The sequence below is a fragment of the Enhydra lutris genome, unplaced genomic scaffold (genome assembly GCF_002288905.1).
Source record: "Enhydra lutris kenyoni isolate GAN:26980312 unplaced genomic scaffold, ASM228890v2 scaffoldscaffold16, whole genome shotgun sequence".
Lineage (NCBI taxonomy): Eukaryota > Metazoa > Chordata > Mammalia > Carnivora > Mustelidae > Enhydra > Enhydra lutris.
In genome coordinates, this window is record NW_019154100.1 from 36,945,855 (window position 1) to 36,969,282 (window position 23,428).

The 23,428-nt window shown below is 38.3% G+C and overlaps 1 pseudogene; it reads left to right on the forward strand.

The window, feature by feature from the left end:
* Nucleotides 1–3,119: 3,119 nt before the first annotated feature.
* Nucleotides 3,120–23,428, forward strand: part of LOC111147294 — a 149,152-nt pseudogene continuing 128,843 nt past the window's right edge.

Consider the following 23,428-nt stretch of genomic DNA (forward strand, 5'->3'; position numbering starts at 1 on the left):
GGATTTCAAATGGAAAATTCTCAGGACTTTGGGAATTGGTTAAAAAGGTATTGAGGGACCTGAAAAACCAAAAGGGAATAGTGACATACCACAGAGATAATAGTTGTGGGAGGAAGCTTTCAGCTCTAGGACTGAGGAACAATGAGAAGAAGATGAGGATAGATGTCATGAGTTAGAAATATGAAGGAGAGGCCTGACATATCCGAGGAGACACTTTTGCTGCTGGTGGTATATCAGATGGACTGTGATCAAGCTGGTCCTGAGAATGCCAGAAGAAATCAAGGACTGGGAACTAACTATTGCTTCTAAGATGAAGAACCGTGGTTGGCATGATGCTGACTGGAAGAGGGAGCATTTAGAATTGATCACATCCCTTTTCCATCCTCTTAAAGTGTCCTTCAAATTATAGTTCCCCTGTTGGTGGAAATCATAGTTTCAACATCAGGTAGCAAAGTGCAATGTGAACAACCTGTCAAAAGCTATCTGGCCAGTCCTCCAGCCACATTTAAGAAGAATGGTAGTTTTGGTCTCTGATGTTGATGAATTAAGTACCCAATAGTAGCAATAAAAGGATCAGATGAGGGGAAGTACATTTTTTGACTCATGCAGATTAGTCTTATTGGCACTTTTTATGTGAATCCATGGGTAAGACTGACAGGAATAGAATATGCTGTCCTTTCCATCTGATATTTGAAATTGTCCTCTACAATGAATGCCCACTGATGAACATTAACATGAATACAAAGATATTCATATTCTATGCACATTGCAAAAATTCCTTTGCATATCTCTTCTCCACATATTCTTCTCACCAATATTACAGTTGTTTCCATGTCACTCTAGATCCACTCAAACCGTTGGCCACTGCCAATATATCAGGAGCTATCTCTTAGTCCAGGCAAACTGGAAAATCAAATGTATTGTCTGAAATTCTTCTCTTGGGAGAAGTTCTCTTCAGTACTATTTTTCAAGAGCATTCCTGACTAGAACTGTGATGCTACAAAAGGCCCGTCCTTGGTTTCAAGAATATAGTGCAGAACCATCTATAAAAGTCTGAGTTTTTTTTCCTCCTCAGTCAACTTGTCAATGGCATTTTCCATGAAGACATAGATGTAGCATGAGGGAAAATAGCCAGTATAGGAGGAGTTGTCAAAAAATAATTTTCTGGGGGCGCCTGGGTGTTTCAGTCGTTAAGCCTCTGCTTTTAGCTCAGGTCATGATCCCAGAGTCCTGGGATCGAGCCCTGCATCGGGCTCCCTGCCCTGCGGGAAGCCTGCTTCTCTCTCTCCCACTTCCTCTGCTTGCATTCCCTTTCTCACTCTCTCTCTCTTTCTCTCTGTCAAATAAATAAATAAATAAATCTTAAAAAAAATTTTTTTTTCTGCGTAAGAGAACCATGGAATAATGCTTTGACTCTCAAGCCCTGTGTATAGAAACTGCATCTCTCCTATTGGAAATTGCCAGAACTGTTTATACTATTCCCATTTTAATAATTTTTATAATTATAATTCTATAACTTTCCCAGCAGACTGGCTTGCATTAAAACCTGGGCCAGCTTCAGGCTCCTCTGAAAACTTAATTTTATGGGTTTCCATAAATTAGTAAGAAAAGCACACTCCAAAGTCGTGTACATTGTCTCAGGAATTCAAAGAGAACTCCAACTACTGTACTAGTTTTTTAGTAGTAAAAAAGTGAAAATGAAGTAATTTACCTTTTACTTTGGAGGGAATGTCATAACAACTAGATCCCAGAAACATGACCGAAGTGATTAGCCCTTGAGTTTTCACAGGATTTATCTCTCTCATCTTTTGGCTCCTATGTATCTTATTAGATCATCGAAGACAATCCCTGGCTCCTGCTTATTTGGTTTAATTTTCATGAAGCCACCAATGTAGGGGAAGAAATGCCCTATTTTATAGGATTTTCTATGATGCAAACCTAAGCAGACTAGAGTTTGGTAGAGAAATGGAGAGTTAATTTGGTTCTAAACAACTTTCAGCTATGTTAGGTAAGAGCTGACTTCTCTTCATGTTTTTTCTAATTGTTAAAGAGGGAAAAAAAGCAATTGTCCTATTAATAACTGAATACCAGGTACCCGCACCGTTCTGCAAAAGCCTGTTGAGCCTCTCGACATTCGCTTGCTCAGGTCTAGCCGTGCGGGCAAGTGCAAAGACCAGGACCACAACACCTGTGAGCAGGGCAGCCTGTGGCAGGAAGGGGCCGGGGCCTCTTCCTGCACAACTTCAGTGGGAGGCTATGGGAGCAGTTCGCCCATTTTCCTGTCTTGCTGTGGGCAGACTTGGACTTGCTCTTCCCATGGGAAGCGACCACGCCGCACCTGCGCCACCTCTCCATGGTCACGTGTCACTGCTGTGACTCTGTGTGGGTGTCCATCTCCCCTTCCGAGGTACTTCCACAGCACCTCTGTTGGCCTTGGCGCTGCTTAGCCCGGATGGCCGACCAGCAGCTCCTCAGTTCTAACCTCAACACTGACAGTAACTTCGCATTACTTGTGGAGAAACAAGATCAAGCAAGAAATGGAGACTCTTCTGGAAAAGCTCTAGCGGAATGGCAGAGGTGAGGATTTGTAACTCATGACCAATATATATTTAAATCAGTGGATTAAATGTCAGAGGGTGGAAAGTGAAGTTGACAGATTTGGAAATGAGAATACCGTAGTGGTTATGAAGGAGGCAGTATTCAGTGAACACCTACATCGATTTCCTCGTCAGCCCTTCTTTATTCCCAACTATGAAGTCCATGGTCCTGGACTGTGCCAGCCTGCCTTACTCGCTCAAGGGCAGCCTCCTCTGCCTTTGACAGAATATTGGCTGTACTTGATTTAAACTCTGGGTATATCCGGTTTCCAGCAGAAGATCAACTACATAGCAGTGTGCTATTAGTAATCTTTAAAAAAACAGAAAGCAGAAGGTGCTAGGCGAGCTGTCTTCTGGACTGCTGTGGGGAGAGAGCAGGAATATGATAGAGTGTGGCCCAGGGGTCATCCCCAGCAAGGAGTCTGGCTCTGCCCCAGGAAGCCACAGGGCCTTGGAGGCCCTCTGGGACTGTGAGGAGTCAGGGCACCAGAAGAAGCTGGTAAACATTTCTTAGACATCAGCATGACGCTCTTGCAACTCCCTCATGTCACTTGTTCTGTTGCCCTCAATGGCTTCATGCATCCCCACCATCCAGATGCTGGAAGAAGAATGCAGAGAAACTCGCTCATACCAGGTATCAGTGGCTTTGCTAATTTGTTCTTTAAAGATACTGTTTCTAAACTAGCAGCTGAAATTGGTGGAATCACTTGATTGAGTTTATGGCTGTACATAGTTACCTGCGGAGATCCACCTGTGTTCTGCCGGTGGCTCTTACTTACTCCCAGCTTCCCTGGGTGTTTGGTGGAGGGAGAGGAGGTTCTGTGGGAGTCCCCTTGGTCTTGCCTTTCATAATAATAGCCCATATTCCATGAGGTAGGAAGCCAGTGTCTGCCAGTTGTTAAGTATATCTGCTCACACTATGCACCTGGGAAATGGGAATATAATCACGGGATGGGTCCTTAGGCCCACTGAGTTCACTGTGATACAGACTTGAATGAAAACACCATTTATCATATTATCACTATATGCTCATTTTGATTTGCAGAATATTGTGGCATTTTGGGACCTTCAAGAATGAATACCAATTTTGAACCTGTATTTAGTACCTTTTTAAAGGCATGGCTGTCTCCTCTTTCCCATGTACCAGTCACCAAAGAAAATGGTGGTAAATACCTTTGGGAAGACTAGGAGAAAACTTTACAATATGTGTGGCAGTTATGCAGGGTCATTCCTCCACGGGAAGTAGCCTTCCTATCAATCACAGTTTGCGTCTGTGAACTCTTGAATCTATAAATACTGGCTAAGCAGCTGTGACTTCAGTTTTGGTTTCTCAATTCTGTTTGGTCACCAGACCTATTTTTTTTTTCCTGCTATATAGATAAAGTAATGTCTTAGTTTGGGCTGTCTAACAAAATACCTGGGTAGTTTATAAACAAAAGAAAGTTATTTCTCATGGTTCCGGAGGCTGGAAATCCTAGATCAGGGTGCCAGATGATTTGGTTCTGGTAAAAACCCTTTTCCAGTAGACTTCTCATTGTGTCCTCACATGGTGGGAGGAGTGAGGGAGCTTTCTTGGGCCTCTTTTATAAGGGTATTACTGTCATTCATGAGGGTTTCAGCCTCATGACCTAATCACCAAAGGCCCCACATCCTAATATCATCACATCGGCGTTAGGATTTTAACAGGTGAATTTTGAAGAGACACAACATTCAGACCGTAGCAAATAATATTTACTATGCTGCTCATATCTTTTATATCTAAGGACACTATGGTTGATTAGGCACTGGTCAAAGACTAAAAGCCAAAAAACCCATGTTCTTAGCATTCAGATTATGACTTCGTGCTTATGTCCTATTCCAGTAATTACCACTACCATCTCACTGGAAGTTAAGCAGTGCCACTTGTTTATTAATATTCTGGGAATCTTTTTTTTTTGCTTTGAAATCAGAATGTTCAAAACCCAAACTTGTCATTTTCTTTCTACAAACTCTGTGGTGCAGAAGTATCTCTTCCTTATCCGTGTTTTTAAACAATTATGGAACAGAAACATGCAACACCCTTCAGTATCTCAAAGCACTTGAATCGGCAGATCCTCACAATCAGTCACAGATGATCACTGATTAATTATGATACAGCAGAGCACCATGGTTTACTAGCATCCCATTGCCATAAGCAAGGATACCAGCTCTGTTTTCAAGACCAAGGACAAAAATAATTATCGTAAGATTTCATTTTGAGGGCTTGCTTCCCACTACCTTCCTTCGTACTGATTTTATCTTGATCTCACTTTTCTTGTAATACTTGCCAAACATCATCAGTTAGCAATTAACACACACTGTTTAATTCATTCAGTCATCATAGTCATTGGGCCAAAGCTATAAGTTCATTAGGTATAGAGTCTTTTTCAAGTTACCAAGTCTTCGATTTTATGAAATGTTTTGCTACTGTAACATGAATATAATATTTCACTGGTCTCTGGAAATAGTTTTCTTACTACCTTCTACTTGATGACTAAGCCAATTTTATATATATATATATATGTAAATTTTTTTTACAATAGCATCTCACTTTTGTTAGGGTAAGCTAGTCTCTATGACAGTAATTAGTAAATCACCAAATCCCCCTAACAACACACTTAGGTTTGTTTTTTGATCTCATAAAGTCTGTTGTGGCTCCAGTAGCTATCTTCCAATTAGTGACTCAATGTTTCAGCCAACATTTGCCTTGCAGATAGGCTATTTAGAAATACAGTTTCTATGTCAGGAGTAGAGATAAGATGAATGTTCACACACTGGCTCTTATATACTTCAACTTATATACTTATATACTTCAACATGGGCATGTCAGCCATAACCTCTGCTCAACACTCATTATTCATAATAGTCACATGCTCTGACTTAACAAGTGTTGAGAAATGTGGGGGGAGGGGGCACATGGCTGTAAGGGTAACAGTAAATTGAGAGACTAAAATAAACATCGATACTCTTAATCATTTTAATATGGAGATTAGATAACTCAGGATAGTTCTTAATTGATAGAAACTTAGATTACTTCTTTCTTTTTTTTTTAAAGATTTTATTTATTTGACAGACAGAGATCACAAGTAGGCAGAGAGGCAGGCAGAGAGAGAGAGGGAGAAGCAGGCTCCCCATTGAGCAGAGAAGCCCAATGTGGGGCTCGATCCCAGGACCCTGGGATCATGACCTGAGCCGAAGGCAGAGGCTTTAACCCACTGAGCCACCCAGGCGCCCCATGGATTATTTCCTTCTGATATTAAAAATTGCTCCTCTGAACTTTCTTGCTTAAATTTTTTGTATACTTATTCATGTATCTCCTTAAGATATATTTTTAGTAATGAAATTTCCAGAAGAAAAAGTGCCTTATTTTCTTACTGATACTATGTGGGATAGATACTCTTCATGCTGTTTCTAATGCTAGGTATTTTTAGTCTTCATATTTGCTGATCTAGAAGAGAAGAAGTGGTATTTTATTTTTTTAATGCTTATTAATTACAGATGAATTTAAACAAGTTCAATTGTCCTTGCTGTGCCTTTTGGATTTCCTTATTCTTAAATTTCTAGTGATGTCCTTTGCCCAGGTGTCTCTTTTTAAATGACAATCTTTGTTAGATTCTTCCACTTAGCTCATACAATGATCCCCTGATGCTATAGTGAAAGAATCATGCTTGTAGCCAGACTCTTTTTTTTTTTTTTTTATGTGCATCTTTTATGGGCATTTGGAGGCCTTGGTTCTGCAACTGATTGTCATTAGAATTTTGCCTTAGTTTTACCCTTCCTATTCTTCCCAGGTGTGTGAGAAAAATTAACTATAGGGGTGCCTGGGTGGCTCAGTGGGTTAAAGCCTCTGCCTTCGGCTCAGGTCATGATCCCAGGGTCTTGGGATTGAGCCCCGCATCGGGATCTCTGCTCTGCGGGGAGCTTGCTTCCTCCATCTCTCTCTCTCTCTCTGCCTACCTGTGATCTCTGTCTGTTAAATAAATAAATAAAATCTTTAAAAAAAAAGAAAAATTAACTATATCTCAGATTAGCCATGGTCTTAAATACTAGTATAGTTGTATGGGTTATGGGATAAAATAACCCTGTGCTCCGTAAGGCATGTAGGAATGACATGTAGGGTTTTTGTTGGTTTGTTTCTTTTGTTGTTGTTGTTAATCTTTTTTTATGTTTATAGGACATACAGTCCATCTCTGATACTGGAAAAAAACTGTATTATTTCAATTATTGATCTGTGTCTTTTGCTGACAGAATATCATTAATATTGAAGGGTCCATAGAAATCTATAAAAGTATTTATCACAAATGGAAGTCTGTTCTGTTTTCATGATTTAACCTTTACCTATGGAACATAAAAGTGAACATTTTTAAATAACACTTTTTTTTTTTTTTTTTTTTTTTTTTTATTTGACAGACAGAGATCACAAGTAGACAGAGAGGCAGGCAGAGAGAGAGGAGGAAGCAGGCTCTCTGCTGAGCAGACAGCCAGATGCGGGGCTCGATCCCAGGACCCTGAGATCATGACCTGAGCCGAAGGCAGAGGCTTTAACCCACTGAGCCACCCAGGCGCCCCAATAACACTGTTTTCTTTTAAAAATAAGTCCTTGTTCTGCTGTAGATAGTTTTCACATTTTTGAAATTCAACTTTTAACTTGCCAGATTATTTACTGAATGTACCTCCGTGGTAAACCACACAGTATTATGATGGTGGCTTTGAAGAGATGACTAATAATTTAGCAAGTATATTGTATCAGAGTTTTGGTAAAGAACTAATCTGGTCAATTTCATTCAAAATTATGAGACTTCTTGCTCACTGAGCCAATAAATATGATAGAATAATGGCTGATGTCTGATGAGAATCACATACATAGGTGTCTTCAGCCATCGTTCTGTTTCCAAAAGAAGCAGCTGTATCTTATTAACTCAGGGGATGGTTCTTTCTGTGCATTCCAGTTCACTTTAATATATGTATCTTGCTGAAGAGAAAATGTTTTTTCTTTAAGATTATATTGTGGTCTCACTTATATTTACTTCCATTATTTAAAAACTACAAGGGCTTAATTTCTTTGGCACAGCCAAAGAAGAAATGTTGTGGGGTTTGATGTAGCTTCCTCATATGTATTATACTCTGATTCGTATAAAGGTCAATCTAATTCCACAATAAATCCTTGGAGATACTGCATTTTAGCAATTCATGTGAGTAGACACAGATTTGCTATGGCTCATTTAGATACCTCAGTTTCAGATATTAGCAACTAGATAGTATCATCCATCTGCATTTCCTCTACACTTACAAATAATGCCCGCAATACTTTTACAAAATGTTTTTTTCTTATGGTATAGATTTACCTCCCTTATGTATTATACTTATTTTTGCCAGACCTAACTTTGATGGATTCCTTCTTATGTTTAAACACATATGGTGCTATTTTGTCACATATTTTTTACCAAGTATAACAGATGACTAAATTGGACATCTTATATTTAGGGAAAGTGACATTTTCATGTTGTACACTGTAAAACACATATTGGTGGCCTGTGGGAACTTTGGATAAACCATCTTGAGAAAGATCATGTGATTCCTTAGTCGACAGGAGGAAGTAAAATGTGTGTGTCTGTGTGTGTCTGTGTGTGTGTGAGAGAGACAGCCAATGAGAGACCAGATGATCTTCAAGACATTTTTAAGTACTAAAACTGTATAATTCCATTATAGTACTCTAATCTCCAATCCTTCCTAGCGTTGGACCAAGTCATCTTCCTGTGGGGCCCATGTACTAGTGATCAGTCATAGAAAAGCCTCCATTTAGAAATTGTGAGTTTTCTTAGAGACGTCCAGAACAGCCTTACTAAGATTCTCTTTATACTTCATTGTCTTTCCTATAAGAGGTGATACCATCTTAAGAGACATATATAGGGTAAAAACTTGACAATTGGTTATACTAAGATGAGCCAAAGAGATGTGTTTGCTCAAGCTCAAATTCTTAGGCACAAGGCATGGTATGTTTCCAACTCTCAAGAATGGTATATAGTTTGGAAAAGAGTATAAAGGGAACGTGTGAATTAGTACCATGTGGAGTGCGTGTGTGATTACACACACACACACACACACACACACACACGGAGAGAGAGAGAGATGTGCTTCCTACTGAAAGAATATAAACCTTTCTTCATGTGTCTGTGGAAATTTAACAAGAATATATGTCATCATCTTCATTATAAAGTAAATCATAACAAAATTTTTAAAGCAGAGATCTTATAGGTGGCATTTTTATAATTCAATAAACATACATAAAACATACATCCATAAAAATGAAATACATGTTTCTCTTTGCTCACTTCTGAAGAGATTAGAATAGTAGGACAAATTAAAACATGAAGTCTTAAGGGAAGAAATAAAGCCAAAAAGTTTTAGATAGTAAAATAGGTATTTATAGCTACAAGAGTTATTAATGAAAAGTGTATACTCAGAAACAAATAGAAAAAATTGGAAAAAATAAACTACCTATAAAAATCTTTGTACAGAGATAGGGCAAAGTGATCAGAGATGTAAGAAAAGGTAAATTCATCCATGTTAGTATGACTGAAACAAGATAATGTGAAACTCAAAGGAAAAACAGCTTAGGTTAAGAAGGTAAGCAGGAAGAAATTTTGGAAAATTTAACTCATTGTAGAGCTCTTGCAGACACAAAAGTAAGAATATATATCTTTTTTCTTTCTGTGGGATCAAGGCAGGGATTTAATAGGATAGCTGACTGTTTTAACCAAAGGGTGAAGACGTAGATAATTTAATAAAAGATATTATGTCTCAGGGTTTGAGCCGTGGGAGATAGCTGTGGAAAGACAATGTGGGGCTTAGAGGTTCTGGCCCCACTGCAAAGCTCTACCCAAATCATAAGGCCTGTTGGGACAGACCTTTGACTGCCTTCTTCAACAGCACATGGGAGAAACGTGCAATTTCTGGCATGATAAAGCAAAGTCTATTAAACAAGGCATGGTATTTATATTTAATAATTGTGATAGAAAATTTTAGAAACTAGGTCACTTGCATTTTTAGGCAGGTATTAAAGATTTTTCTAGAACTTCTCTTGACACTGGGGGAAAGAGATGAGGGACTGACACAGAAGATGCAGTTCTTTTTTAAAAATATTTTATTTACATATTAGAGGGTTTGTGAGCTGGGAGAGACGCAGAGAGAAATAGAAAGTCCTCAAGCAGACTCCCTCCTGAGCACGGAGCAGGACATGGAACTTGATCCCAGGACCCTGAGATCATGACCTGAGCTGAAATCAAGAGTTGGACCCTTAACCGACTGAGCCATCCAGGCGACCCAGAAGATGCACTTCTTGGGACAAATCAAAGCTCTGTCAAGGGAGAGAATTAAGCGGATGTTTACTATGCTATCTCAAGAAAAATAAACCCTGAGACTAGGGGAAAAAAAAAAAAACAGCAATAACTATCAGAACTGGGTTTTTTTTGTTTTGTTTTGTTTTGTTTTGTTTTTGACAGACCCTTGAGCATCATTTGGAGGGTCCAGGCCTTTGCAATAAGGCTAATTATCTCCCTAATCATTCTAGGAATCTACAGTTGCATCTTCTGTTTTGAAAATTAGTTTTCTTATTCACCATTATTTCTTTTGCCTCTCTTTTGCTCCTACTTACTGTGGGCACATCATTGGCTATTCTTGGGACTCAAAGGAAAAGCTCTTTTATAGACACCCACCCAAGTACTAGGAGTATTGTTGGTTCTAGGCGGTGAGTTCTCCATCCATATCATTGCTTAGATGTACCACAACAAAACGTGACTTTTGATGAGCAGTTACTATGTTCCAGGTGTGATCCTAAGCATTTCATGTACAACATCTGATTTAATCCTCATGTTCCAGGGTATACTGTATCCTCTTATTTTAGTCCTTGTATATATTGTAGAATATAATTGCAGAATTAGAAGGTAAATTCACAAGAAGAAAGAAAGCTTGGTCTGACTGATACAAAGTTGTTTTTAGGGTGTGATGTTTTGGTTTTCATTATTAAGGCAGAAAACTTATGGCAGTGATTGCTTAAGTTCACATTCCTTCTACTATTATTGAAATGGGAGAAGAAAGTATTCTACTAAATGGAACATTTTGCAACAAAAAGCCAAACTATGAAAAAGACATTATAAGGATATTTAATCCTGAATGATTGAAAAGCTTGAAAAGGAGGAAAGTTATTACCCAGAAAGATGTAAAATATGACTGTGCTTATAAATAAGAAAATAAGTTTTATAAATGAAGTTATTAAGATATAAGGCAAAAATAATAATAAATTAATAGCCACTATTTGCTGAGCATCTACTGTGTGTACAGCCTTACTCTAATATTTTTATACGTCCTATTTTACTTAACCTTTGCAATATCCCTACTAGGCAGGTACTTTTAAGGGCACTAAAATAAAGTAAATATTTCATGTGTGCTGTTTCCCACTCTGAGCAGTGGGTGAAGGTAACAGAAGTTTTGGGTTGAGAGCACAGTCTTAGCCTAAATGAAGGATATAGAGGGGAGATGACACCATGACATTTAGTATCTGACTTTGCTACTTCAAAAGGCTTTTAAAGGCTTTTAAAGCCAACTACCCAAGATCATGGAGAAAATGTGTAAATTACAGTTCTGGGAAAATTTCTTTGATTTCATGAAAAGGGAAGGGTGAGGAATGAAGAACCAATACTTTGAAGATACACACTCTGTCCAGTAGCAAAATATATAAATCTTATGAATATGCTATGACCTCTGCAGAACGGTCCAAAAGGTAGAACACATTATGTAATAAAGGAGGATGAAATAGATTATGGTAAAGTAATGAAACAGGTCTGTGTTGAGTTAATTAGAAACTACTGTGCAATGTTTGGAGGATTTGTATTGATCTTTGTTGGAGAATCATTAATATGTATTATATGTAAATAAATTTAATAATAACTTGTGAGAATCAAATGAATGATGGACATGGAGAAATTTGAAATGATATTAAAGCACTAAATAGATGTAAAGTAATTTTAATCCCCCTCTTTAATGAAATCAGTTATTTGATTAGATATTGCAATAGTTTTTTTTGTTTTGTTTTGCTTTTTAATCAGTTCTATGTTTTCTTTAAAAAGACCAAGAGGTGTCCAGCAGGATATGTGTGTGGGGTGGGGGAAGCGACAGAGAAAGAAACCAAGAAGGGAAAGGCTCTGGGCTCAAACTTCACTAACTAGTTGTAGAAACTTGGTTATTGCTCTCAGTGAGTCCCAGTTACCTCAATTATAAAATGGAGAAATAAACAAAACTTATGCTTAGTGATTGTTTTGAAGATTAAAAGAGATTATCTTTGTAACTACAGTGCCTGGTTGTATCTTCAGTTCTTTCACACACCAGACATATTCTTGTATTGCATTATCCTATTTTATTTTCATAAATTTATATTCACAGATGACATATATATATATATATATTTAAATTTTTTTTTTTTTTAATGAGACTGGTTCTGAAAAACTGAAATAGTGAAGAAAACTGTGCTGAAATACAGCAAAGTTTTCAGTTCAAAAACATCCATTGGGCACTTTCCATAAGCAGGTTTTTACCATGTGTTGCATTCTGGCTGGGGATAAAAATACATGTTGTTATAGTAAATAATAGTAATATTTTATCAGTGCCATTAAATCTGGGCCAGAGTAAGCACATAGAGTATTGAGAGAGAAAATACTTTTTTTTCTTTTAGAAATTAAGGTAAGGCTTGATATGGAAATTAATGCTTGAGTTGGCTTTGAGGAAATGTAGGATTCTTTTTTTTTTTTTTTTTTTGGCAGAGATATTGGTGGGTGGACAATACAGTTTCAGGAAAACATTGGCATAGAGGAGATATAGAAAATGTGGGATGTTTTTAAGGAATGGCATTAATTTGGTAGAATAATTAGTATCTTTAGTATCTTGTTAACTCTCATTTCTTTGTTCCTCCTCATAATCAAACTTCTATCTATTTATCTATCTATATTTATTTTTAGGTGGGGGGAGGAAGGTGGGAGGGGCAGATGGAGATGGAGAAAGAGAATCTAAAGCAGGCTCTATGCTGCACAGAGCCCAGTGTGGGGCTTGGTCTCACAATACTGAGATCGACCTGAGCTGAAATCAAGAGTCAGACTGTTTTTTTTCTTTTAAACATTTATTTATTTGAGAGAGATAGAGAGCATGAGAGGTGGAGGTAGGGGCTGAGGGAGAGGGAGAAACAGAATCTCAAGCATACTTCCCACTGAGCAGGGAGCTGGACTCGAGTCTTGATCTCACAAACCTGAGATCATGGCCTGAGCTGAAATCAAAGTTGGCCACCTAACTGACTGATCTACCTAGGCACACAATCTTCTCTCTTTTAATTTATTCTCCAGAAAATTTAAATACACAGCTCAGAAAGCTATTTTACCCATCATCTCTCAGATCACTTTTGCTGTACTTCCATACTCTGTTCCTCTTTCATATTCCTTCTCTTCCTCTCCAGGAGTAATTGCTATTCAGACTTTGGGATTTGTCTTTCCTAGTCCATATTTTTAAACACTTGTCACATACATGTACATTCATAAATAATACATAATATCATCTAGCATTGCCCTTTTCGAACAATGTTTGGTACTGTGTGTTTCTTTTGCCTGTGGTGCCACATGCCACACCTTACCAACACACTATCAATGCCTTGTCAACCTGAATGGATCCCTTGGTCCTCCAGCTGTCAGTGCAAACACACCACATAGGTCTTTCACTCTTCCAGGAGCTTTACTTAGTCAGCTGACAAGGAAACCTTTGTAGTAATCCTGTGAGAGCTTCTTTAGAGTTTTAGTTTCCTTAACTCCATATCCTATTAAATTCTATAGCCTTTTTGTAATAACTTCCATTGGACACTTATTTAAATTATTTTGCCAAATATTTAATTGATGATTTGGTCTTGATTCTACCTACCTTTGTCAGACACCAGACCAAACTCATATTCTGGTTCACTAGGAAGAGACATTTCATGCCATCTTTTGCTACTCATTATTTGTAATTAAATATTCACAGCTGAAAGCAATTTATTTTAATAGTGAATAATCCCTTCTGAGGGATATTTTCAGGATATCCTAGGGAAAAAAGAATGGGAAGTTACCACTTGAGAGTGCTGAAAGGCCTTCCTATAAACTTTTGAAATTATTTCCCCTGGCTGATACTGCCATAGGGGCTGAATTTCCCATGACTGGCATTTTTCCTTATAGATCCTTCCAAGAACCTATGTATATTTCTACCTGGCTAAAGCATGATGCTTTCTGGAAAATGAAGTATACTGGGTACCATTTTAACACGGGGAGATTTATAAGATTAAATAAACTTTGTATAGGTTTTTTACTGAAAAATGAAAACCACCTACTGGCTAAATTTTAGCAGAAAAATACATATTAAGCAAACTTGAGACCTGACAAACATATTTGAAAAGCTGTTCATTTTCATTGTTTTTGGAAAAAATTCACTTAGTACTTGACCATGTTAGGGATAATATCTTTACATGTTATACAATCCATATGTTAATTTGAATTCTATCAAAATGGAAAAATCACAACCATAAAAGAATTGCTCATGTAACATAACATCTTTACACTATACATGTTTGTGTATCACACACATAATAAGCACATACACATGTATATATGATTGAAAGGTAATTAAACATGAGTTTTATATTTGCAAACTCAGATTATTCCTTTGAAGTCCATAATTTCCGAAATCTTTTGTGTAAAAAAATTTCATATTGAGTTATGAAACACATTTCAAAAGGGGTTCTGATTTTGTCACTGTGCCACCAATGAGTTTTTGTTTCTCTGTCCTGAAAATACAGTGATGAGAATTGGCAGGTAGAGTCTGAGTGCTAAGAGAAGGAACACATCACGTGTTCTTTTTCCCCCCATTTTCTTTTCAGTGTTCCAAAATTCATTTTATGTACCACACCCAGTGCTCCATACAGTATGTGCCCTCCATAATACCCACCATCAGGCTCACCCAACCCCCCACCGACCTCGTCCTCCAAAACCCTCAGTTTGTTTCTCAGAGTCCACAGTCTCTCATGGTTTGTCTCCCCCTCTGATTTCCCCCATCTCACTTCTCCTCTCCATCTCCCAATGTCCTCCATGTTATTCCTTATGCTCCACAAGTAAGTGAAACCATATGATAATTGACTTTCTCTGCTTGTCCCATCCATGTTGATATAAATGTTGGGTATTCATCCTTTCTGATGGAGGCATAATACTCCATTGTATATATGGACCATATCTTCTTTATGCATTCGTCCATTGAAGGGTATCTTGGTTCTTTCCAGTTTGGCTACTGTGGCCATTGCTGCTATGAACGTTGGGGTACAGATGGCCCTTCTTTTCACTACATCTGTATCTTTGGAGTAAATACCCAGTAGTGTAATTGCAGGGTCATAGGGAAGCTCTATTTTTAATTTCCTAAGGACTCTCCACACTGTTTTCCAAGTGGCTACACCAACTCACATTCCCACCAACAGTGTAAGAGGGTTCCCCTTTCTCTACATCCTCTCCAACACATGTTGTTTACTGCCTTGTTAATTTTGGCCATTCTAACTGGTGTAAGGTGGCATCTCAATGTGGTTTTGATTTGAATCTCCCTGATGGCTAATGATGATGAACACTTTTTCATGTGTCTGTTAGCCATTTGTATGTCTTCTTTGGAGAAGTGTCTGTTCATGTCTTCTGCCCATTTTTTGATGTGATTATCTGTTTTTTGGGTGTTGAGTTTGAGGAGAACTTTATAGATCTTGGGTATCAGCCCTTTGTCTGTAGTGTCATTTGTGAATATCTTCTCCCATCCTGTGTGTTGCCTCTTTGTTTTGTTGGCTATTTCCTTTGCTGTGCAGAAGCTTTTGATCTTGATGAAGTCCCAAAAGTTCTTTTTCGAATTTGTTTCCTTTGTCTTTGGAGACATATCTTGAAAGAAGTTGCTGTGGCCGATGTCGAAGAGGTTACTGCCTATGTTCTCTTCTAGGATTTTGATAGATTTCTGCCTCATGTTGAGGTCTTTAATCAATTTTGAATTTATCTTTGTGTATCTTTGTGTAAGAGAATAGTCAAGTTTCATTCTTCTGCACATAGCTGTTCCAGTTTTCCCAGCAGCATTTATTGAAGAGACTTTCTTTTTTTCCACTGTATATATATTCCTGCTTTGTTGAAGATTATTTGACCATAGAGTTGAGGGTCCATATCTGGGCTCTCTACTCAGTTCCATTGTTCTTTGTGTCTGTTTTTGTGCCAGTACCATGCTGTGTTGGTGATCACAGCTGTGTAGTAATGCTTGAAATCAGGCAATGTGATGCCCCCAGTTTTTTATTTTTTTTCAACATTTCCTTAGCAATTCAGGGTCTCTTGTAGTTCCATACAAATTTTAGGATTGTTTGTTCTAGCTCTTTGGAAAATGCCGATGGAATTTTGATCAGGATGGCATTGAAAGTATAGATTTCTCTGGGCAGTATAGACATTTTAACAATGTTTATTCTTCCAAACCATGAGCATGGAATGCTCTTCCATCTTTTTGTGTCTTCTTCAATTTCTTTCATGAGTGTTTGGTAGTTCCTTGAGTATAGATCCTTTAGCTCTTTGGTTAAATTTATTCCCAGGTATCTTGTGGGTGTTGGTGCTATAGTAAATGGAATCAATTCTCTAATTTATCTTTCTATATTTTCATTGTTAGTGTAAAAGAAAAGAACTGATTTCTGTACATTGATTTTGTATCCTGCCACATTACTGAATTGCTGTATGAGTTCTAGTAGTTTAGGGGTGGAGTCTTTTGGGTTTTGCATATAAAGTATCATGTACTCAGCAAAGAGAGTTTGACTTCTTCATTGTCAATTTGAATATATTTTATTTCTTTTTGTTGTCTGACTGCTCTTGCTAGGACTTCTATGTTCTTATGTTGAACAAGAGTGGTGAGAGTGGGCATCCTGGTCATGTTCCTGATCTCAGAGGGAAAGCTTCAGCTTTTCCCCATTGAGGATGATAGTTGCTGTGGGTTTTTCATAGATAGATTTTATGAATTTGAGGAATGTTCCCTCTATCCCTATACTTTGAATTGTTTTATTCAAGAACGGTTGCTGTATCTTGTCAAATGCTTTTCTGCATCAATTGAGAGTGCCATGTGGTTCTTCTCTCTTATTGATTTGTTCTGTCACATTGATTGATTCGCGAATGTTGAACCACCCTTGCATCCCATAGATAAATCCCACCTGGTCATGGTGGATAATGTTTTTCATGTACTGTTGTATCCTATTAGCTGGGATCTTGTTGATAATCTAGCATCCATATTCATCAGGGGTATTGGTCTGAAATTCTCCTTTTTGGTGGGGTCTTTGCTCGGTTTGGGGATCAGGATAATGCTGGCTTCATAAAAAGAGTCTGGAAGTTTTCCTTCTGTTTCTATGTTTTTGAAACAGCTTCAAGAGAATAGGTATTATTTCTTCTTTGACTGGTAGAATTTTGCAGAGAATCTGTCAGGTCCTGAGCTCTTGTTTTTTGGGAGGTTTTTGATCACTGCTTCAATCTCATTACTAGATATTGGTCTTTTTCATGTTGTCAGTTTCTTCCTGATTCAGTTTTGGAAGTTTATAGGTTTCTAGCAATGCATCTATTTCATCTAGGTTGCTTAACTTACTGGCATATAGTTGTTGATAATAATTTCTGATGATTGTTTCTATTTCCTTGGTGTTAGTCATGATCTCTCCCTTTTCATTCATAATTTTATTAATTTGGGTACTTTCTCTTTTCTTTTGGATTAGTTTGGCCAGTGGTTTATCAATCTTACTGATTCTTTCAAAAAAAAAAAAAAAACCAGCTTCTAGTTTCGTTGATGTGTTCTGCTGTGTCTCTAGTTTCTATCTCATTGATCTCTGCTCTAATCTTGATTATTTCCCTTCTTGAATGTGGGGTTGGCTTAATTTGTTGTTGATTCTCCAGTTTCTTGAGGTGTAAAGAGAGCTGGTGTATTCTGGATATTTCAGTTTTTTTGAGGGGGTCTTGGATGGCTATGTCTTTCCCCCTTAGGACCACCTTTGCCATATCCTATAGGGTTTGGACCAAAGTGTCTTCATTCTCATTGGTTTCCATGAATTGTTTGAGTTCTTGTTTGATTTCCTGGTTGATCCAAACATTCTTAAGCAGGGTGGTCTTTAGCTTCCAAGTGTTTGAATTCCTTCCAAACTTTTTCTTGTGGTTGAGTTCCAGTTTCAAAGCATTGTGGTCTGAGAATATGAGGGAATAATCTGTCTTTTGGTATCAGTTGAACCCTGATTTGTGACCCAGTATATGGTCTGTTCTAGAGAAAGTTCCACATGTGCTCGAGAAGAATGAGCATTCTGTTATTTTAGGGTGGAATGTTCTGTATATATCCATGAGTTCCATCTGGTTCAATGTGTCATTCAATGTTCTTGTTTCTTTATTGATTTTCTGCTTGGATGATCTGTCTATTACTGAGAGTGGCATGTTAAGATCCCCTGCTATTAATGTATTCATATCAATATGACTCTTTATCTTGATTAACAGTTGTCTTATGTAGTTGGCTGCTCCCATATTGGGGTCATAAATATTTACAATTGTTATATTTTTCTTGGTGGATAGACCCTTTAAGAATGAGGTAGTGTCCTTCTGTATCTCTGACTACAGTCTTTAGTTTAAAATCTAATTTATCTGATATGAGAATCACTACCCCAGCTTTCTTTTGAGGCCTATTAGCATGAAAGATGCTTCTCCATCCCTCCTCTTTCAGTCTGGTTGTATCCTTAGGTTCAAAATGGGTCTCCTGTAGACAGCATATGGATAGGTCCTGTCGTTTTATCCAGTCTGCAGCCCTGTCCCATTTTATGAGTGTTTAGGCCATTCACATTGAGAGTGATTATTGAAAGGTGTTTTTATTGACATCATGTTGCCTGTGAAGTCCTTGTTTCTATAGATTATCTCTGTAAATTTCTGTTCTTTGAAACTCTTCAGTTCTTTCTTCTTTTATAGAACCCCCCTTAATATTTCTTGTAGTCCTGGCTTGGTGTTCACATACTCTTTTAAACCTTGCCTGTCTTGGAAGCTTTTTATCTCTCTATCCATTTTGAATGTCAGTCTTGCTGGATAAATTATTCTTGGCTGCATGTTCTTCTCATTTAGTGCCCTGCATGTCATGCCAGCCCTTTCTGGCTTGCCAGGCTTCTGTGGGCAGATCTGATGTTATTCTGATGGACCTCCCTCTTTACTTAAGGGATCTCTTCCCCCTAGCTGCTCTCAAGAGCTCCCATCTAAAATTATGATTCATCAGTTTCACGATCAGGGGTCTTGAGGTCTTTCTAGATCCTATGATCTTGGGGGGTGATCTTTCTGCTTCTAGGACACAAATGCTGGTTCCATTCACCGGATTGGGAAAATCTTCATGGAGAATTTGTTTAAATATATCTTGTTGTCTTCTTTCTTTCTCCTCCCTGTCAGGGATCCCAATAATTCTGACGTTGGAATGTTTCATGTCATCATTTATTTCCCTAATTGTTTTCATGGATTCTAAGTTGTTTGTTCCAGGCCTCGTCCTGATCCTTCTTCTCTCTCAGTTTGTCCTCTAGATCACTAATTCTGTCTTCTGCCTCGATTACTCTAGCTGTTAGAGAATTTAGATTAGAATGGATCTCATTGATAGAATTTTTAACTTCTTCCCGGGCAGCTTTCACTTCTGCCCTTATCGATTCCATGTTGTCATTAATGGTTTTCTCCAACTTAGCATTGCCTGAATAATTGTTACCCTGAATTCCCTTTCTGATATACTGTTTATTTCCATATCCAATAGCTCTGATGGAGAGGGCACAGTCTCTGAATTTTTCCTCTGTTGGCGTTCCTCCTGCTAGTCATTTTGGTGAGAGGTGGTTGAAGGGATATGTAGCTGAATGTATCAACTGCGATCTAGGCAAGGTGCACCCTGGAACACTTCTGAGCAATTGGAGAGAATACCAAGCCAGGATGGGCCATAAAGGTAAGATTTTAAGGTATATACAAACAAAAACAGACAAACAAAAAGACTGACAAAAGTAAATGACAAGAAAAAAAAAAAAAAAGAAAGAAACTAGCCAAAAAGAACCCCAAGGATAAGATTTATATACTACCAGAACAAAAACAAATACACAGAAACACTGACAGAAGAAAAAGATGGGAGGGTGGTTATAAATCCTCAGTGTGGGCGAGGAAGGTTATTTTGATTCTTCCTGGGTATATCTTGATATCTTTGTTGAAGGACTCAACTTCCCAGAGATAAAGGGAGATTAAAACTGGTATATATAGGGGTAGTATTGATTAGGGAAAGAGGATTACCTTGAAGCTTATATCTATATGTGTATTAAAAAAATAGAAAAGAAAAACACAGGTATCTGTATGAAAAAAGTTTAAGTTAAAAGGTTATTATGGAATATGTTGTATTGAACCTCTCATTGTGATGTTACATTGGTTGAAAAAATTAAACAGAACAAGGATAGTGAGAACTAATTAAAAATAAAAATAAAAGTTTTAGCTATGAAATATACAGGTTTTAGGGCAATACTGGGAGCTTAATATATTGTTTCCCCCAATATTGGGGTTGTACGGGGACCCTGTGGTCGTTGTCCTCTCGTTCTTTTGGCTGGCTTTCTGGGGTTGGGGCCTGCCACATTGTTTTTCAGGCAGCCTCGCTTGGGTTGAGTCCTCCTGCCTCTGTCAAGGGGCTCTAGAAACCGGTTTTTCAGGCTTTGTTCTCTGAAGTTTTTTTCTTTTTCTTTTTCTTTCTTTCTTTTTTTCCTTTGGCGGTGTTTTGAGGCATTTTGGAGGTTTAGAGGAAAGCAAACTGCACCGAGACCTCTGTTTCAGAGAGAAGCCTCAGTCTGCTCCCCTCTGTGTGGCCCAGAACACAGACTCCCTCTCTGCAAACTCCGCTGAGCCGTGCAACCTGCTGCAGGCAGAGCACATCCCCAGCCACCATCTCAGGGGGTACCTGCAGCTCCTGCTTATCTCTGCACCCCCGTGCCTAAACCGTGAGCTATATTGATCCAGGGAGCCCGCTCCTGGTGTCTGTCTCTTCCGGGACTGCAGACCTCGGGTTGCCGACTCTTGTGATTGTGCTGAGGCTGGGAGAGTCCCAGCCCTCTGCCTGTCCTAGAGACCGCACGCTAGGACGGAAAGACCAGGATGGAGCTGTCTCAGGGTCAGCAGGGAGTGGGTCACACCTGGGTAGTGTAGTGAGTAAAAGTTCTAGGGAGCACAGGCTGGTACTGTCATCAGATTGCCTCATGTGAGGGCTAGAGTGAGCCCAGCCCAGCCATGAAAAAAGCCGGCAAACCTGGGGCTCAGCTGTACTCTCTCTAGCACAGGTGGTTGCTGGCGGTGGCCATATGGGTCCATGGGCTTAGGCCCATCCCCATGACCACTTGGTTCCACCAGTTTCCCCTTAGGATCTTTTGCTCTTTTTGAGTGCTTTTAACCAGACTCCAAGGTAATGCTGGTCCCCAATCACAGGGCACTTTCATATTGGTGTATTACTTTCCAGCGGGTTGCTTCTGGTGGCTCCCTCCCCATTTTATTTATCTTCCGATATCAGTCCGATCATTCCCAGTATGATTTACCTCTCCACTGGTGTCTTCTGCCCCCGTAGAGATCCAGAAGTGTGTAATCCCACATCTCAGGCTGATTTCATGGGTGTTCAGAGTGTTCTGGTAGGTAATTAGCTCATTTTAGGGGACTGGTTGAAACAGGGGCTCCTACTTCACCATCTTGCCCCTCCTCTCCACATGTATTCTTAATTGCTGTTTGCTTTGGTAGGTATTTTGGCTGGTGAGACAAGAAAGGTCAAGTATGAATACAATGGATATTCTGGGATCTAGGCCTTCAGTAACATTCTTTAGCTTTGGGGATCATGTAAAGACACTTTTTGCAATAGACCTGTGGCCTTTTTAGTAGATTGCTATTTCATATATTCATTACTAATACAATATGTTAACTGATACCTTTGGGCAACAAAATATCTTTTTTACTCACATATCTCTTCTTCTGTCTAAGGGAACAAAAATTACGTACAAGGTTATCAAATTTTCAGTATTATTTCTTATTAGCTTAGGGGGAGTGCTCTCAGTTTCTTTGAGTATCACTCATGGGGCCTAAATTGGAAGAGTAAAATTTATGTTTAGGTATGTAAGCTTTTTCACTGAAATTAGGAAGAAAAAAAATAGTGGGAGATTTCACAAGTGTGAAGATTTGCAGACATTTCAAATTATGGTTGATTAATAAATAACACATGGAAAGCACAATAATGAATAGAATATTCTCTTATAACTTACTGGAATCATGAGTTTGTATGGGTGGTATTGTAACATTTCATAATTTTTAAAAATATTGCCATTATTTCTGAAGTTATATTTGATATTAGTTTAAGCATCAACTATGGTAAATACAGCACAGTGATAGATATGTTAGTTACGTGGCCTTTTTTTTTTTTTTTTTAAGATTTACTTATTTTTAGAGAGAAAGCATGAGCAGGAGAGGCAGAGAGAGAGAGAATCCCAAGAAGACTCCATGCTGAACGTGGAGCTCTACTTGGGGCTTGATCTCAGAACCCTGAGTTCACGACCTAAGCTAAAACCACAAGTCGAACAGTTAACCAACTGAACCACCCAGGTGCCCCATGTTATATGGTCTTCTTAAAATTTACATTAACTTTAGGTTTACATTGAAATAAAACTGGAGGACAGACACTCCGGTGTTTCACAGTTTGTGCTCTTGGCACCCTTAGGACAATTCATTGCTTATTAACCAGCAGCTACATAGTGGTCAACTTATGACTGTTCACTAGTGAAGCAAAGTTATTTTGCTGCAACTGATTTTTATTGAAGAAAAGCCTAGGGGTCATATCTACAGTGGGTTAAAACTGACTGAGATTAATTTAAATTCATTCAGCTGTCCAGCTGAGACAACTCTGGTAAGGTGATAGTCATAATTTATCTGTCTGAAAATGTTCTGACCTTATTTGCTTCCCAAGCTATGAATGAATGATTTTTAAATGGCTCAGCATTCAGAATGAGTGTTGGCAAGTAAAAATCCCATAACCCAAGAGGAATAATGTGACAGCAGAAGTTTAAAGCCTAAGTCTACAGCAGGGACTCTCAACATGAAATTGCCCCTTTCAAAGCATTCATGTTTAAATCTCTTCTCTAACCTCTCTTCCTCCCTCCCTTTTCCCTTCCTTCCCTCCCTCATCCCTCCCTTCTTCCCTCTCTCCTTCTCTCTTTCTAGAACCAACTTAGTGTCTATCCTAGAAATGATTTGTATTTGTAAACAATATGCAAGAATGATTTCTATTTTAAAGGAATCTGCATTTCTAGAATAAGCAGAACAAGAGAACTAGCTCTGGACAACATATGAAAAAAACTTGCATTTTATTTTTTCATTTAGTAAGTTAGTTTTGTTTCTTTTCTTTTTTTTTTTTTTTTGTACATTAAATCTCATGGCCATCTAGAAACAAAATTGTAGAATAGATGGAATTTGCTTTTCTTCTCCCTGAGAAGAGACCCTCTTCCAGTTTCTGTGCTCCCCTCCCTGAGCAGAGACCCTTTCCTGCTTTTCCTTATTTTGATATTTCAAATAAAGCTTGTGTGTATGGAATATGAATCTATTCCCTTTCTTTTTTTTTTATTTTTATTTTTTTATAAACATATATTTTTATCCCCAGGGGTACAGGTCTGTGAATCGCCAGGTTTACATACTTCACAGCACTCACCATAGCACATACCCTCCCCA